Source organism: Armigeres subalbatus, unplaced genomic scaffold (assembly GCF_024139115.2).
Source record: "Armigeres subalbatus isolate Guangzhou_Male unplaced genomic scaffold, GZ_Asu_2 Contig857, whole genome shotgun sequence".
Classification (NCBI taxonomy): domain Eukaryota; kingdom Metazoa; phylum Arthropoda; class Insecta; order Diptera; family Culicidae; genus Armigeres; species Armigeres subalbatus.
In genome coordinates, this window is record NW_026943653.1 from 1,560,031 (window position 1) to 1,577,930 (window position 17,900).

General features: G+C 40.5%; 1 protein-coding gene across 18 annotated transcripts in view; it reads left to right on the top strand.

Moving 5' to 3' along the window:
• The window catches only part of LOC134204742 (protein 4.1 homolog), a 131,126-nt gene that overhangs the window by 75,882 nt on the left and 37,344 nt on the right, over positions 1 to 17,900 (top strand). The window contains exon 3 of one of the 18 annotated variants that reach the window (XM_062679555.1): positions 16,236 to 16,336. The exons of 15 other annotated variants lie outside the window; for them this stretch is intronic. The gene's annotated coding sequence lies outside the window, so the exon portion shown is untranslated. The remainder of the gene's footprint in view (positions 1 to 16,235; positions 16,337 to 17,900) is intronic. 2 more of the 18 variants (XM_062679557.1, XM_062679550.1) reach the window with 2 other exon arrangements.

Below are 17,900 nucleotides of genomic sequence, written 5' to 3' on the forward strand. Positions count from 1 at the left end.
TTCTATTATTGTATTTTCATAAGACCACTCTGAGATAACAAATGATGAAACTACAATTCTAGTAAATAGCTAATAGGGACACGGCAGGTATTTCCGTCCATCGACGTAGGGACTAAAACCAACGAAAGCAACGTACATTTGCTAGAACTCCACTATAGCAGAACGTTTCTCCTGAGGTTACGATTTGGTACGTATGAGTTTTACAAAAAAGCATATCTTTTATTGGTTTTCGAGACTATGACGAACAGACGAAAATACCTGCCGTGTCCCTACACCTTCTTATTTTGATACATCATTTTCGTCATACCTTTCGTGACAAATGCAATACATAGGGCAAGGGAGGTATTTTGGACCACCAGTTCAACTGCTCATATTTTGGACCACTGAGTGCAAATTCCTCTTGGTGGTCCAAAATAAGAGCCCCCTTAAGGGTGGTCCAAAATACATCCTTTACCCTAGTCATCAACCAAACGAACGTTCGATCAATTCGTAGAGCTGACAATATATAATAAAACAAAACCTGTCAAAATCGTCCTGTTTATTCAGTTAGAATTGTATAAACAATTTTTAATATTTTTTCGAAAAAGATCTTTGCTGTTTTATAAGTGTCTGAGTCGACAAGATTAATATTTACTCTACCAGAACATAAAACGGATTTGTTTGTCAATTTTGGAAAACCACGTGCATTCATCAATCGATCAAAAACGGACTGGATTAATACGAGTTTCCGCTTCTGCTAGAGCTAGAATGACGACGACGAGAGTAAACTATATTTATAGCGAATCCCGACGGATGACCTAATTCACTACATGAAGCAACAAACACGCGCAAATGCTCCGCTCCGCGCCACCGCCAGCAGTGACGTGCCGGTCAACCGCACGAAAGGTTCAACCTTACCCCCGTTTCCGTTCGCGCGACTATGAGGACGCCGTCCATCGGTGATAAAATCATTTGATGTGTCAGATTTTACCCTTTAGGTTCACTGTTTTGCTTCCACTCTCCTATGGCCAACGATAACATGAATGCCTGTAGGTCGGAACGTTCATCTAAATATTCGCACGCACCATAGCCATTGGCACGGAACTTTCCGAGGACTTCGCGGTACTTCTATGCTGAAAACACAAACAATGGCTAAGGAAAAACATACACACGGCTTTTCCATCGTTGTCGAATGTGAACTTCACATTGTGAAGTTCATTAGTTAGTGCCTTTGTATAATGATTGCAGAACGGCCATTTTCAAAAATAGAAACAATGTTCCGAAACTTGTATTTTATTTCACAAGTCAAACTGAATATTTTACGGTGCGTAGGAACGTAAATTTTATTCACTGTTTTTCCATATAGGGTAAGACACCCAGAAATCGCCCTCCCCCCAGTTTTCGCCCACCTATTTTAAAATCTTCATTTCTCGTAAACTAGTTGTTGAAAACAGTTACAGTTAAAATATTTCCATACAAGCATCAATCAATTATGAAAAAACCTGAACTTTAACTGTTTCCAACAACTAGTTTTCGAGAAATAAAGGTTTTAAACTAGGTGGGCGAAAACTGGGGGGAGGGCGATTTCTGGGTGTTTTACCCTATATGAGTTACACTAATCATTGAGTTAGCAACAATAAGCAACAATAAGTACGCATGGGTGTTAGAGATAAAGTGTTTTTGGCGTAATTGGTTCATTTATAATTTAGCGTCAGTAGTAAGAATCATAATTAGAGGCGTTAATCAGTCAAGCGATAAATTAATTTAAAAAATGTCATGCAGTTCAAATGTAATGAAATTCATATTATATTTGAAATTTTGAAAAGGTCAGAATATTTTTCCAAAAACATTCAATTCCTGTATGATAATGTATAGACTGTAATTCCAAACAAAATCCAAAATATTTCCAAATTTTCATAGAAGCTCTTTTGTTAAAAAAATTATTTTGAGCTTTTTAGTGGAATGTCTTCACTTGTCATAAGACATGACAAGTGATAGAAGCTCTTTCAAAAAATATTTTAGTCTTGTACAAATTTTTCCTTTTGGGATTTACCCAGAAAATCTCCTGGAAATTACTTCGCAGATAAATCCAGAAATTCTTTTGGGAATTCAAAGAAGGTAATCAAAGAAAATTTCGGAAATTTCTCGTTGATTCCTTTACGTGCCTTTAAGGAATTTCTTCATAAATTATTTTAGAAATTGCTATAGATTTTTTTTTTTTGAAATTCCAAAAATTTCCAAATTTCATAAAAAATTTCTTCGGAAATACTCATGGAAAATCTTTCGGATATTCCTTCAGGAATTTTCGGAATACCGTCGAACATTACTTTAGGAGAAATTCTTTAGAGAACTCCTCTAACAAATCACGTCAGGAAACCCTTTTGACTTTTTTTTCGGAAAATTCTCTGGATAGACCTTTGTATATTGCTTTTTTCCTTTGTATATTTCTTTGAACCTTCTTCCATAATATCCTGGAATTTTTCAAGAAATTTAGTTGGAATATTTTTTTCAAAAATTTATTAAAGAATGAAATTGAAAATAATTTTCAGAAGAGTTTCTAACAGGAATTTCAAAAGAATTAATTTCCAGATGAAATTTCGGTAAAAAAAAAAAAACTCTTAAAGTAATTGCCGAATGATTCCCAATAGATCTTCTGAAGAAATTTCCAAAAATATCTTGAAGAAATATCTGAAGTTGTCTAGGAAGATCAAATTAAATTTACGAAGGAATGTACGATCCCTTCGTGGACGAAGTTTTGAAGAAATTCTGAAGGATTTCCAAGAATTTCTTCCTAGAGAGTTCTCTTAAGGCAGCGGTTCTCAACCTGGGGTACATGCAACTTTGCCGGGCCCAAGGGGTACCTCGGACAAAAATGCATAATGGCGGATTTTTATCAATTTCAATCAAAACTTATTGATAAATTTTTGATATATGTATATTTTTTTACTCAAAATTTTGAACATAATAGCATGGCGATCAGTAACTTAAATACTCTCCACAACCACCACAGTAGTGTGAAACAAAAGATCAAAAGGACAGAACGACGAATAGACTGATTTAAAAAATCTTCTATGCAATCTACCTGATTGAAACAAAATGTTGTATGACATGTTAAGAATATGCTTCTCATTCTTTGCCGATCGCTTGAAGCAGCCGGTTGTGAAGGACCGTGTCTCATCGCAGGCAATTGCTCTATTCCAAGTGAGTTTTTTTCTCAAATAAGTGAGTTGTTTTTATATCCCGCGCTATCCCACTGTGGAAATATTGTTGTTGCCGTAGGCGATTCGCGATCGCGAAGAAGCTGTGCGTGCGATAAAGGTCGTGCGTACATAAAAATCAGTGATAAACCAACGAGTTATCACCACCTGAAATCCGTTCAATATCATCATTTCCCATCAAGAAGAGGATCAACAACATCGACGGCTACCTACTGAACGGGACCGTATAAGTATACCAGAATCAAATCACTTTGTTTCTCTATCCTCTTTGTGCTCGCCACACAGCAGTGACTGAGCTGTTGTTCGCCTGCCGCCAGTTACCGTCGGCTGGCTTAGAGTGTGACCAAAATAGGGTGACCGTTTTTTCTCTATATTTTTTTTTCACCAAGATTTATTTTTTTTCAAACTCAATTTTTTTTTCTTTCGTTGTTACATTTTCTAAAGAATTGAATTAGTTTAGTATTAAGTTTCGATTTTTATATTTTTTTATTCATTCAATCTAAGTTTAATGGACGAAGAAAACGGGGGCGAAACGCCCCCAAAAGATAATGTTGTCCGCACGCGTTTCTATCAAGCAACTTCTCCTGGGCCTTGGGTTGTTTACTTTCGGCAGAAAGTAAAAAGCATAGATTTCCTAGGAATTAAGCGGGATTTGACGCGTCGTTTTCCGAAAACTGATTTCCATCAGATTAATCGGAACAAACTACGTGTAACCGCACCTACGTATCAGGTCGCAAATGATATCGCAAAAGACCAGAACTATAATGTGGAATATTTGGTTTATGTGCCCTCGCGGGAGGTCGAGATCGAAGGCGTAATTACCGCAGCGAGCCTGACTTGCAAGGATGTACTTGCAGGAAAAGGTCGTTTGAAGAATGCCCTGCAGTCTACTGTGGATATTCTGGATTGCAAGGAATTGCATTCAGCAACTATAGTAGATGGTAAAAAAGTGTATTCCAAATCAGGTTCTCTACGGGTGACATTCGCCGGCTCGATTCTTCCAAAGTATGTAGATATAGAGAATTTGTTATTTCCGGTGCGTCTTTTTGTGCCAAGGGTATTCAATTGTACCAACTGCAAACAGTTGGGGCACACTGCCGAGTTTTGCGATAACAAGCCCCGTTGTGGCAAGTGTTTTGAGAAGCATAGGGAGGAGTCCTGCCAACAACAAGCTACAAAATGTGCTTATTGTGGATTGGATCCTTCCCATGGTTTGCAAGATTGCCCGGTGTACAAAAAGCGCACCCTAAAAGTGAAGCGCTCGTTGATACAGCGCTCCAAGCAGTCGTATGCAGAAATGCTAAAGTCGCAAGACATCCCCGCAACTTCCAACGCAACGGCTGCTATTTCTGCTACCGTTCCAGTTAGTGACTACTATGGTTCCATTTCCATTGATGAATCGGACTCTGATGTAGCCGATTTGGATGATTCTGCGGAGGTACACGTGCCCGAAAAGAGGAAGAAACCGTCTTCCCCGGGATTGCGCCGTAAGAAAACAAAAATCATTCACAAAGGCTTGTCAAAATCTGTTGGTAATGGGGGATTATTCAAAACCCCGAAGCAGCCTGTCTATACTGCTCCGTTTGATCCATGTTGCAGTAAGACGTTCCCGCCATTACCTAAAACTGATGTTCCCAAAAAACATCAGTCTAAGAATATCACTAAGCAGGAAACTGCAACTCGCACTTCAAATGAAAGAATCTCGTCCAAGCGAGGATTGATAACCTTCAAGGACCTTGTGGACCGTATTTTGAAACTTTTCAATATACCAAATTCTATGAGGGCAATTATTGACCTCTTTATGCCAACAGTAGAAACTTATCTGAAGCAATTGACTGTCTCATGGCCCCTTCTTGCAGAAATCGTATCTTTCGATGGATAATACGGCCATGCAAGATACGATCACTGTGCTGCAGTGGAACTGTCATAGTTTAAGAAATAAATTAGACGTGTTCAAATTTTTGATTCGCAACTGCGATTGCGATATATTTGCACTCTGTGAAACATGGCTTTCTTCTGAAGATGAAATCAACTTCCACGAGTTTAACATTATTCGCCAAGATCGGGGTGATAACTATGGTGGCGTTCTTTTGGGAATCAAGAAATGTTACCCCTTCTACAGAATCCCCATTCCGATTGTTAATGGCTTAGAAATCGTCGCTTGCCAAGTAACTGTAAAGAATAAAGACCTTTGCATAGCTTCAGTCTATATTCCACCAAACGCATCTCTTAATCGTCGACAACTTTGGAGCGCAGTCTCTCTTTTATCATCTCCAGTTTTAATACTGGGTGATATGAATGCACATGGTACTGCATGGGGCGAAACCATAGACGACAACAGAGCGCATGTTTTCTATGATTTGTGCGACGATTTCAATTTGAATATTTTGAACACTGGTGAAGTAACTCGAATAGGACCAAATGGTCAACAAAGCCGTATTGATCTGTCTTTATGTTCAAATTCACTATCATTAGATTGCACGTGGAAGGTAATTCAAGATCCCCATGGTAGTGACCATATGCCGATAGTCACTACAATCAAAAGTGGCTATCAAAGATCAGCTCCAGTTAATGTCCCTTTCGACCTCACGAGAAACATTGACTGGCAAAAATTTACATCGGCGGTAAAAATTGGTATTGAATCAACTGATATTCTTCCACCACTGGATGAGTATCGATTTCTTACCGAATTAATTCATAAAAGCGCACTAGAAGCTCAGCAACGACGGGTTCCAAGTACGTCTATCATAAGAAGACCAGCCACTCCAGGATGGGATGATGAATGTACTAAGTTGTATTATGAGAAATCTGATGCCTTCAAGGCCTTCCGTAAACACGGAAGGTCTGAGCTGTTTGAGGAGTACTTGAGACTGGAAAGAAAGCTCAAAAATCTTCTTAAGGCTAAAAAACGTAGCTACTGGCGACTTTTTGTCGAGGGACTATCACGAGAAACCTCAATGTCAACGCTTTGGAAAACGGCTCGCAACATGCGGAACCGCGTTCCCACCAACGAGAGTGACGAATACTCCAATCGATGGATATTCAACTTCGCGAAAAAGGTCTGTCCAGATTCCGTACCAGCTGAGCCATTATTTCGAGAATCAATCCTTGATCCCGATTCTCCGGGTGGACCATTCTCAATGCTGGAACTTTCTATATGTCTCTTCCTTCATCGAACAACTCTGCTCCGGGACGCGATAACATCAAATTCAATCTTCTTAAAATCTTCCAGATATCGCAAAGACGATTACTTGACCTGTACAACTGCTTCATGGAGTACAACATCGTACCTCCAGAATGGCAACAGGTCAAAGTAATAGCTATTGAAAAAGCCTGGAAAACCAGCGTCTAATCACAATTCATACCGAGCGATTGCCATGCTAGCATGCATGAGAAAGTTATTGGAGAAAATGATTCTTTCAAGAATCGACCATTGGGTCGAGCAAAATGCATTACTATCAAATACTCAGTTTGGCTTTAGAAAAGGTAAAGGAACAAACGATTGTCTAGCGCTGCTCTCTTCAGATATACATCTGGCCTTTGCACACAAGGAGCAACTGGCTTCAGTTTTCTTGGACATTAAGGGCGCATTTGATTCAGTTTCCTTAGAAGTACTGTCAGAAAACTTGCACAGTAATGGATTACCCGTCATTCTAAATAATTTCTTGTACAATTTGTTGTCAGTGAAACATATGAACTTTACTCTCGGCACACTTACAACTTCCAGAAATAGCTACATGGGCCCTTCCCAAGGATCATGTTTAAGTCCCTTGCTTTATAATTTCTATGTAAAAGATATTGACAATTGTTTGGAAGGACAATGCACGCTTAGACAACTTGCAGATGATGCCGTGGTCTCTCTAAGAGGTTCATGTGCAGATGTCTTGCAAGGACCATTGCAAAGTACCCTGGATAATCTGACTGTTTGGGCCAGACATTTAGGGATCGAGTTTTCACCGCAAAAAACTCAGTTGGTTGTGTTTACTAAGAAGCGGTATCCTGCTCAACTGAAACTCAAGCTGTTGAATGATGACATCAACCAATCGTTATCTTCTAAATACCTTGGGGTCGTGTTTGATTCCAAATGTACTTGGAAACTCCATATTGAGTATTTGATAGAGAAATGCCGAAAAAGGATCCATTTTCTACGTTCTATCTCTGGAACATGGTGGGGCGCTCACCCGGAAGATCTCATCAAACTCTATAGAACGACTATTCTCTCTGTTTTAGAGTACGGCTCTTTCTGCTTCCTCTCAGCAGCTGATTGCCACCTTATTAAATTGGAACGAATTCAATATCGTTGTTTGCGTATTGCCCTTGGCTGTATGCATTCAACGCATAACATGAGCCTGGAGGTGCTTGCTGGAGTTACTCCTTTAAAGCACCGTTACTGGGAGCTCTCACTAAGAATACTGATCAAATGTGGAACAAGTAACACACTTGTCTTGGAAAACTTCGATAATATGCTTGAATTGGTTCGCCGGTCAAGTTTTCTGAGAGTCTATCTCAACTATATATCGTCAGATCTTTGTCTTCCATGTTATAACCCACCTCGAGTTCACTACAACAATGACAGTTCCTCAATTGAATACGATCTGCCCATGAAACATGCTATTCAAGGAATACCAGATCATCTTCGACATATATCAATTCCTTTCTGAAAAATATGAACATGTCAATTGCATCAACAGATATTTCACTGATGGTTCTCGCATCAACGGATCCACTGGCTTCGGTGTTTTCAATGAAAATTCTACCACCTTCCGAAAACTTCAAGAACCGTGTTCGGTGTATGTTGCTGAGCTGGCAGCAATTAATTTCGCTTTGGGGATAATTTCCGATCAGCCCGTAGACCATTATTTCATCTTCTCGGATAGTCTTAGTTCTATCGAGGCACTCCGGTCGATGAAACCTGTTAAGCACGCATCTTACTTTCTTGCAAACATAAGAGAGCAGATGCGTGATTTGGTCGAAAGATCATTCAAGATTACCTTTGTATGGGTCCCATCCCATTGCCTAATCTATGGCAATGAGAAGGCGGACTCGCTAGCAAAGGTGGGCGCACAGGAAGGTGATGTTTATGATAGACAAATCTCGAATAACGAGTTTTTCCCATTAGTCCGTCAGAGTACTCTTCAAAACTGGCAAATGAATTGGTCACACAATGAACTTGGACGGTGGCTATTTTCCATAGTTCCAATAGTTTCTGGGCGAGCGTGGTTCAGAGGTGAGGACTTAAGTCGAGGCTTCATTCGTGCGATGTCGAGGCTTATGTCTAATCACTATTCACTAAACGCACATCTCCACAGGATTAAACTGGTTGATAGCAATCTATGTAGGTGCGGAACCGGTTACGATGACATCGATCACGTAGTTTGGTATTGCACGGAAAATGACGCGTCAAGAATGCAACTATTGGATACCCTTGTGGCCCGAGGTAAACAACCCTTCAGGGAAGTTCGAGGTGTTTTGGGAGATCGCGATGTGGTTTATATGCAGGCCATCTATGCCTTTCTTTGCTCGTCTGACATCAAAGTCTAATACCTCATTTTTTTCTTTCTCAGTTTTTTTCTTGTCTCTGTCTTATTGTTCCGTGTACTATGAAGCTCTGGCCATCCGGAAGATGCTCCCTGAAGAACCATACCTCGAGCACGACGCTACGCTACACCAGTCATGTCAAATACCCGGATGAGCAGCTGAAACACCTCAAACCTAAATCCCACCCCGTCCATCCTTAAATTACGTAATCTAACCTTGAGTCGCCACGAGTATCTTGGTCTATATCCCTTCCTCGTACTAACTGCAAATAATAATGATATCAATTGTAAATATCAAAAAGAATCTCGGCTCCGTTAAGTGTTATACACGCCTGAGCCTGTCAAATAAATACAATAGATAAAAAAAAAAGAATATGCTTCTGAACTAAAATTTAGTGCCTATACGTTCGGAAGACTCAAATTTGAGAGACACGAAGGATTTTTTTCCGAAAAGCTCAGTTGCTTCGTTGCAAGGATCCTTCGACGCTTCTCGAAAGCCTTCTAAGCAAATAGGGGGACTCCTTTCAAGAGGATCGGAGGACTCCTTTCAAAAGGTTCGGAAGCCTACTTTCAAGAGGTTCAGAGTCTTCGTTTGAAGAGGCTCGGCAGCCTCTTTTAAGAAGTTCGGAAACCTTCTTTCAAGCGGCTTAGAAGCCTACTAATAATAAGCTCGGAACCTCTTTTCAAGTGGTTCGGAAGCCTCCTTTCAAGAGGTCTGGAAGCCTCCTTACAAGAGACCCGAAAGCCTCCTTACAAGAGACCCGAAAGCCTCCTTACAAGAGACCCGAAAGCCTCCTTACAAGAGGCCCAAAAGCCTCCCTTCAAGAGGCCCGGAAGCCTCTTTTTAAGAGGCCCGGAAGCCTCCTTCCAAGAGGCCCGGAAGCCTTCTTTCAAGAGGCCCGGAAGCCTCCTTTCCAGAGGTTCGGAAGCCTCCTTTCAAGAGCCCCGGAAGCCTCCTTTCAAGAGGCCCGGAAGCTTCTTTTCAAGAGGCCCGGAAGCCTCCTATCAAAAGGCCCGGAAGCCTCCTTTCAAGAGGCCCGGAAGCCTCCTTACAAGAGGCCCGGAAGCCTCCTTTCAAGAGGCCCGGAAGCCTCCTTTCAAGAGGCCAGAATCCTTCTTTTAAGAGGCCCGGAAGCCTACTTTCAAGAGGCCCAAGCCTTCTTTCAAGAGACCCAGGGCCTCCGTTCAAGAGGCTCGGAAGCTTTTCCTTCAAGAGGCCCGGAAGCCTCCTTTCAAGAGGCCTGAAAGCCTCCTTTCAAAAGGTTCGGAAGCCTTTTTCAAGAGGCTCGGAAGCCTCCTTTCAAGAGGCTCGGAAGCCTCCTTTCAAGAGGCTCGGAAGCCTCCTTTCAAGAGGCTCGGAAGCCTCCTTTCGAGAGACCCGGTAGCCTACTTTTAAGAAGCCTAGAAACCTCCTTTCAAGAGGCCCGGAAGCCTTCTGTCAAGAGACCCGGAAGCCTCCATTCAAGAGGCTCGGAAGCTAACTATCAAGAGGCTCGGAAGCCTAATTTCAAGAGGCTCGGAAGCCTCCTTTCAAAAGGCTCGGAAGCCTCCTTTCAAGAGGCTCAGAAGCCTCCTTCCAAGCCTTCTTTCAAGAGTCCTCGAAGCCTTTCAAGAGGCTCAGAAGCTTCCTTTCAAGAGGCCCGGAAGCCTCCTTTCAAGAGGCCAGAAGCCTCCTTTCAAGAGGCCCGGAAGCCTCCTTTCAAGAGGCCAGAAGCCTCCTTTCAAGAGGCCAGAGCCTCCTTTCAAGAGGCCAGAAGCCTCCTTTCAAGAGGCCAGGAAGCCTCCTTTCAAGAGGCCAGGAAAGCCTCCTTTCAAGAGGCCCGGAAGCCTCCTTTCAAGGGCCCGGAAGCCTCCTTTCAAGAGGCCAGGAAGCCTCCTTTCAAGAGGCCAGAAGCCTCCTTTCAAGAGGCCAGAAGCCTCCTTTCAAGAGGCCTGGAAGCCTCCTTTCAAGAGGCCCGGAAGCCTCCTTTCAAGAGGCCAGGCCTCCTTTCAAGAGGCCAGAAGCCTCCTTTCAAGAGGCCGGAAGTCTCTCCTTTCAAGAGGCCCGGAAGCCTCCTTTCAAGAGGCCCGGAAGCCTCCTTTCAAGAGGCCCGGAAGCCTCCTTTCAAGAGGCCCGGAAGCCTCCTTTCAAGAGGCTCGGAAGCCTCCTTGCAAGAGGCTCGGAAGCCTCCTTGCAAGAGGCTCGGAAGCCTCATTTCAAGAGGCTCGGAAGCCTTCTTTCAAGAGGCCCGGAAGCCTCCTTTCAAGAGGCCCGGAAGCAAGGACCGAGCCTCCTTTCAAGAGGCCCGGAAGCCTCCTTTCAAATGGCCCGGAAGCCTCCTTTCAAGAGGCCCAGAAATCTTCTTTAGGGATGCTCGGAACTCGGAAGCCTTTTTTAGATATGCTCGGAAGCCTACTTTCAAAAGGTTCGGAAGCCTCCCTTCAAGGGGCTCGGTACCATTTTTCATATATTTTATGAGTTACACTTATTTCCATTTACAGCATAAAATAGGAGGTACCTCAATTGATGCAAAAATGCGAAGGGGTACCTCTTTAGAAAAAGGTTGACAACCGCTATCTTAACCCTTTCAGGCCCACGGGGTCACGGACCCCAACAGAAAAATGGATGTATAAAAACGCACGATGGATAAAAGTGAACACTATCTTCAACAAAATTGCTTGAAATTAACTCCCATATCAGGGAAAAATATCAGGCATGGGCGATCATGGCCTTACGGCAACCTAGAACGTCATGAACACGGTGAAGTTATGAACAAGAAAATAATTAGTATAATCGCAGCCTATTGTACTGTTTCAAAATAAGTTACCGTGATATACAATAAACCATGTTTAATTTTGCTTGGACGTCGTAGGCCATCCATACTATCCTTGAGTTCAGGACATAAAATCTACAGCTGCAAAACAGCTTTTTTTTGTAACTCAAAGTTTTTTTTTTGAGTATTCAACCATGTTCGTTACATCTTATAGAAGATGGGAAAAACAACGCAAGGTAATTCTGGGATATTCTGGGTCATCCAAAATATTCTTGAGTTTGGGACTTGAGATCTACAGCTACGTTGATGCTTTTTTCGGTACTCAAAGCTTCAATATTCATTCAATTATATCTATTACACCTCCTGGGAAGTCAATAAATATCGTAAAACAGTTTTGAGATATTCTGGGTCATCCAAACTGTCCTTGAGTTGAGTACTTGAGATCTACTGCTGCAAGAAAATCTTGTTCAGTACTCAAAACTTAAATATGCATTCAATTATATCCATTGCACCATTCATGACCATGTCTCTTGATCTCCAGGAATATTTTATGGATATGGTTGAATACATATCCAAGCTTGGAGCGACGAAAAAAGCTAATGTCGTAGCTGTAGATCGCAAGTTCTGAATTCAATGATGGTTTGGATGACCCAGGATATCCCATTACCATCTGACCATGTATCTTGATCGTGAGGAATATGTTATGGGCATAGTTGAACACATTTCTAATCTTGGAGCGTCGAAAAAAGCTAGTGTCGTAGCTGTAGATCGCAAGTTCTGAACTCAAGGACGGTTTGGATGAGGCAGGATATCCCAAAACCATCTGACCATGTCTCTTGATCTTCAGGAATATATTATGGACATGGTTGAATATATATCCAAGCTTAGAGTGACGAAAAAAGCTAGCATGGTAACTGTAGATCGCAAGTTCTGAACTCAAGGATATTTTGGATGATTTAGCACATCCCAAAAAAAAATTTAAACTTGTTTCGTCAAATTCTAGTTCCTTTGGAAATTCTTCTAGGAATTTATTTGGTAATTCCGGAGGTATTGCGGGAGCCGATGGAATGGAATACCTGAAAGAATTTCTAAGCGTATTGCTAAAGGAATCCCTTAAGGAAATTCTGCAAGATTATCTAAAAGAATTCTTTGACAAATTTTGAAAGACATTTTCGAAAGAATTCCTTAAGGAATTTCTTCTGAAGGTGTTTCTAGTTTTATTTGCTCAGGATTTTTAAAGAAATTCTTTAAGGAATTTAGTGATGAACCACTGGAGGAATTTTCGATGGATTACTTAGAGAAATTTACGATGGAAATCCTGGAGGAATTTTTGAAGATATGCATGAAAGATCTTCTGGATGACTAATCGAATTAATTCCCACCCGAAAACATCCTCGACTGGACCGGATCTAACTCACAATCTCGGCATTGGCAATCCTACGCCTATGCTGGCAAGGCTAACTGGAGACCCTTTGGACATCTTATGTTAATAGAAATTAGGACCATATGCTATTTGAACTGGATTTGGTACATACTAACGATGGGGACATTGCAAAAGTCATAATTGATCTAGTAGATACTTTGAACTGAACTCGAAAACGTTTTGGATTACCATGAACACCTCGTACTTCAGAAAATTGGGTCTACATTATTCCTATTGAATATATTGCGTATATGCCAAAGATAAGAACATTGGAAAAACCTTGATTGACCTGGTAGATCCCTTGAGCTGAAGGTAAAGTCAAACTTGACCTCCAATATTTTATTGAACATGTTTGCTGAAGAAACTGGGGACTCATCTGTGATTTTTTGACAACCAACCTAAAACGCTCGGCATATATGACCCATCCGTCCCAAAAGGGATAAGGAGGTCAAACATTTCCAAAGTTATTGTTATGTTACCAACGAATGCCACCTTATCTTAGGGAACGCCCATAAATTACGTCACGGTTTTAGTGGGAAGGAGAGGGTTTCTAAAATTGGACTACTCATATTTTTTTTTTGAAATTTCTTGCAAAAAGTGGGATAATGAAGGGAGGAGGGAAAATGCTTAATTTCTGTGTGACATAATTCATGGACGTTCCCTTGATGCACTCCTTACTTGCCAGGAACCTCAGTCAGTCACCCATAATGATCAAAATACATTTCTTATGTATAATAACTTTGATCTCTGTTCACTAACCCTTGCCTCCCACTAGCATGTTCACGTGGTTTTAAAATTTAAAAATGTTAGAACCTAAAAATCTAACATTTTCCCAGCAATATAATGTTTTTACTAAAACTTTAGCCGATTTTATTAGCTGAAACTCACGGCCGTGTTGATAAAAACGGATCATATCTGTAACAATTTTTTTTTTAATTGAAATTAAATTTATTTATTTGTGTTTTTTCCTGATGCGGTTTCATGTCGGATGTCTAATAGGGAGAATGTTATTTCGCGCCGCAGAGAGCACTTCATTCAGCTAATTGGTCAACTTTTAAGCTATTCGCTTACTTTAACGTATATTGTGAAATTTCTGCAAAAATTAGGCATATTTTTAATAATTACACAATGTACCACAATGTACTTAATTTGACCTCTTAATTGTTCATTATCTACTCCAAGTGAACCTTCATTCGACTGGGAGAAGCGATTTCCCACATCGAATCAACCTAATTTATCCCAAAGTAGCGATTACATGCCAGTTTCGCACCCCGCTTCAATTACCTATACCCAAAGAGAACCAACGTTCATCCCATCTCATCGCTTGGGTGGTTACGCTTGACGCAATGGTAATCGTAATACACAGCACAGCGTCAATCAATCAATTAGGCTTGTGTTTACAAACATTTACACCTCTGCCCTGCCGGCAGTTTTGCTGTCATCCTCGTTCGTATGGTCAAACGTGATGAACGCAACCAATATGTTGCCAATACATGTAATGATATGCTGGGACATCCTCACCCCAGGGATGAATAATCTGTTGCAGAGATTCTCAAACGTATCCCTTTCTGTAGCTTGGCTGAGCGATGTGAAAATATTAATGTAAATAAAGTATAGCAAACTGTCAATGTTACCGGGCACAAATATCTGCTGAATGCTACTAACGTTCCTGAAAAATACTTGATATGAATTGTTGGATTGAATGCGATTATCGATTATCAATTAGAATGGAAAACATATTGTAATAAACTATTTCTCTGTGGACCTTCACTTCTTCTAAACCATCTGTATCAAATCTAAGTGTAATTTACTTAGTGAATATTTTCCACATCAGATCCCAACCGAAACTGTCGGATGCGGCTCAGGATATTACTTTCCTGTTTCCAGCGATTTACTTCCATCAAGCGGTTGCAGCGGAGGTTGGCTAATTGTAATTTATGGCATCTATGGGATTTGAAATTTCTCCTCGCTTGACGCTGCACTTTCTCGGCTCACAAAACTACTAAAATCAATAATCGTCGTACGAAGCCCATCAGCACACATGTAAACGCCTCAATTATAAACCTATCAAGATTTGACCCGTGCTTTCTTCACCCGGGGCATGAATGCCCAGATAGGCATACCGGCGGGCGGGGAAAACCTGTTTCAAATTATTTGAACCGAACCAACGAGAGATGGGTCAACGTTTGATTTGAACCTTTCCAGTTTCGAACTTGTCTTCCCCGTAATCGTCGCATCGCGTCGTCGGCCTACCCATATGCTCACCTGGGCACCGAGCAATGCAAACCACAACAAAGACTTTCGGAACAACCCGGTCCACGTGAGTGAAAGATAAAACGAAACAGTTATTAGAGGGGGCATGTCCACCACATTTTGCCAGGGAGTCACGCACCTACCCATATGCTCGTATGTATATGCGATGTTCTGGCATTGATGAGCGAATGGATGACGATTTTGTGTGCGGTGCTTTTAAGCTGACGAGACTGGGTGTGGTTCGGTTCAGTAAAATCTGTGCGTTTTGCCGGTTGTTTTATGTTTTTGTTCAAATATATCACGTAACAGTTGGAATATTAGTTTTATGTTATATATCGATTCCGTAAGGAGGAGTTCTACTAGCTGGACAGTGTTGGGAAAGTGTTGCATACGATATCTAAAAGTCGTATTTCCGACTAAAAGGAAACACGTATCAATTGCTAAAACGTGTCACTTTTCACGATGCTCGGGGTATTTGAAGCCACTGTGCGCACTGTCAAATATGTTTCATGGTAGGAAACTGCCGAGCACATCATCGATCCGGTGTTAAATTGCTGGAATAATCACACTTAACGCCGCTTTTATAGCCCACTGACAATCATAAACTCGGTATGTTGCACTTAATGTCCCGATGTGGCCGAATGATACTAAAAATATAAGATTAATACACCTAGCGATAGTTATGGTTTTACCTTTCGCGTTTATTATAAAATAAGAAATATAAAAAAGTAGAAAGCTTTCACTACTCATTACTATTTTTTGCATTTACCATTAACACTTTTTTGTTGTTACTTAGAGAAACAAATATAGATCGGTTTGGCCAATTTCATAAATGTAAAATTGGGTAAATTTCATTCAAATTTGTAGACTTCTATATAAACTTTAATTTTTTTTTTCAAAATTGTACATTTAAAAATTGTTCTCACACTGATTTATTTATTGCCATTTTTTGAATTTCAAAATGAATTTCTATGGAGTGTATAAATTTTAGTTTTATTCACCCTCACATGGTTCTCCAGTAGACCCCTATAAACCAATACAATAAAACTGTTTTCTTTTTCTCTATTTTCAGGTGAAACAACGTAAGGTGATCAACATCGAAAATACTAATGGCAGTTTGAATAAGTCGAAGAAAGAGGTATTGCTTATCTACATGTTCATTCGGATTCGAAGGTACATAAAACTCAAATAACGGCTATTGGGCATTGATTGGCTGGTCTGCTCTAAAAAAAACCAAAGCTGTATTATTATAGACTTCAAAACGTGTCACATCCCGAGATAGAGATAGAAGGTTGCTATTTTTAGTAAAATGATCGTTATAAAATTCCCCATCTTCATCAAAAGCATTATTATGGATTCCTATATATTTTGGACGCTTCGATAGAAAAATTCATCATTTCAGGGCATTTAAAGTATCAGAGAAAAATATATAGACCTAAACATGCCGTATCAAAGTTTGACCATAAAGTTAAAACCCAAGTTAAATGTAAAAAATATGAAATGGATGGGTTCTATCCCGATATACCGCTTTTTTGATGATACCTATAAAAAATGAACTTTTTTCAATCAATGGGTCGGGGCTAAACGTCGTTTCCCAGAGTTGTCATAGAATAATTTATCTTTTGTTATCCTAAACTTCCATTTGAAGGTTGAGCCCCCAACATTCCAGACTTTGTCCAATTTTGGGACACCCTAATGGAGAAACACCTATATGACCTCCACTTTAGCATCTTATGTGTCATAATATACGATGGCACCGGGTCGTTAATCATTACTCTAGATTGCCTTTAAATTTATCGATTAAATAAAGTTTGTCCACAGTTACATTGCATCACTTAGAGCTACTCGAAAAAATAGGTCTCTCAACCGGTTGTCAAATTGTCAGGGACTGACTTCTTCTTCTTCAATGACTCTACTGGAACTTGGCGTGCTTTTCAACTATGTATTCTATTAGCATTTCTTCAGTTATTGATTGAAAGCTTTTCTATGCCTGCCATTGCATGAGTAATGAGCATGTCTCTTGTGCGGCAAGTACAATGGATACATTATGCCCAGGGAGTCGACAATGTTTCCCACCCGAAAACATCCTAGATCTGACTGAGAATCGAATTCGTCATCTTCGGATTGGCAATCTTACGCCTTTGCTCGCAAGGCTATTGGGACTGAGACTACACCAAGTTTTTTTTTACACGGGTGGTTTTTAGTCGATTAAGACCCTTTTGCGTTAATGAAACTATGAGTTAACCCCATGAAAAAATTCACAGAAAATCAAAGAAAATTCTGGTGGTATTTGAAAAGTTGTAAATAATCAGGTTAACCGGGAAATTAAAGAATACCAACCGTGTACAAAACATTGGGTGTACTTCACTTTAATTCTTCATGATTTGAGCTTAATTAAGGTCAACTTTCACAAAGAACCCATCACCCAAACAAACAAAAATACTAACGATAAGTTATTAGCCAATAAAAATGGGACGGGAAAGTTCAATTCACCATCTTATGTTCCGGAGTGACGATTTTTGGATGTTTGCGAAACTCGTGTTTTCATTCTAGTCTAGCCCATTATCTTTCGATCAGCCACAACTCTGTTGTTTTCTTATGTAATTGGCACGAAATTGGATTACTAGCATCTTTTTATAAAAAAGGTGAGTGTGTATAATTATCTCGCGCATGTGCTGTTTTTTTCTACTGTATTATTGAAACCACTTGAAATCTCACCTCCACCTCACCCCTGATA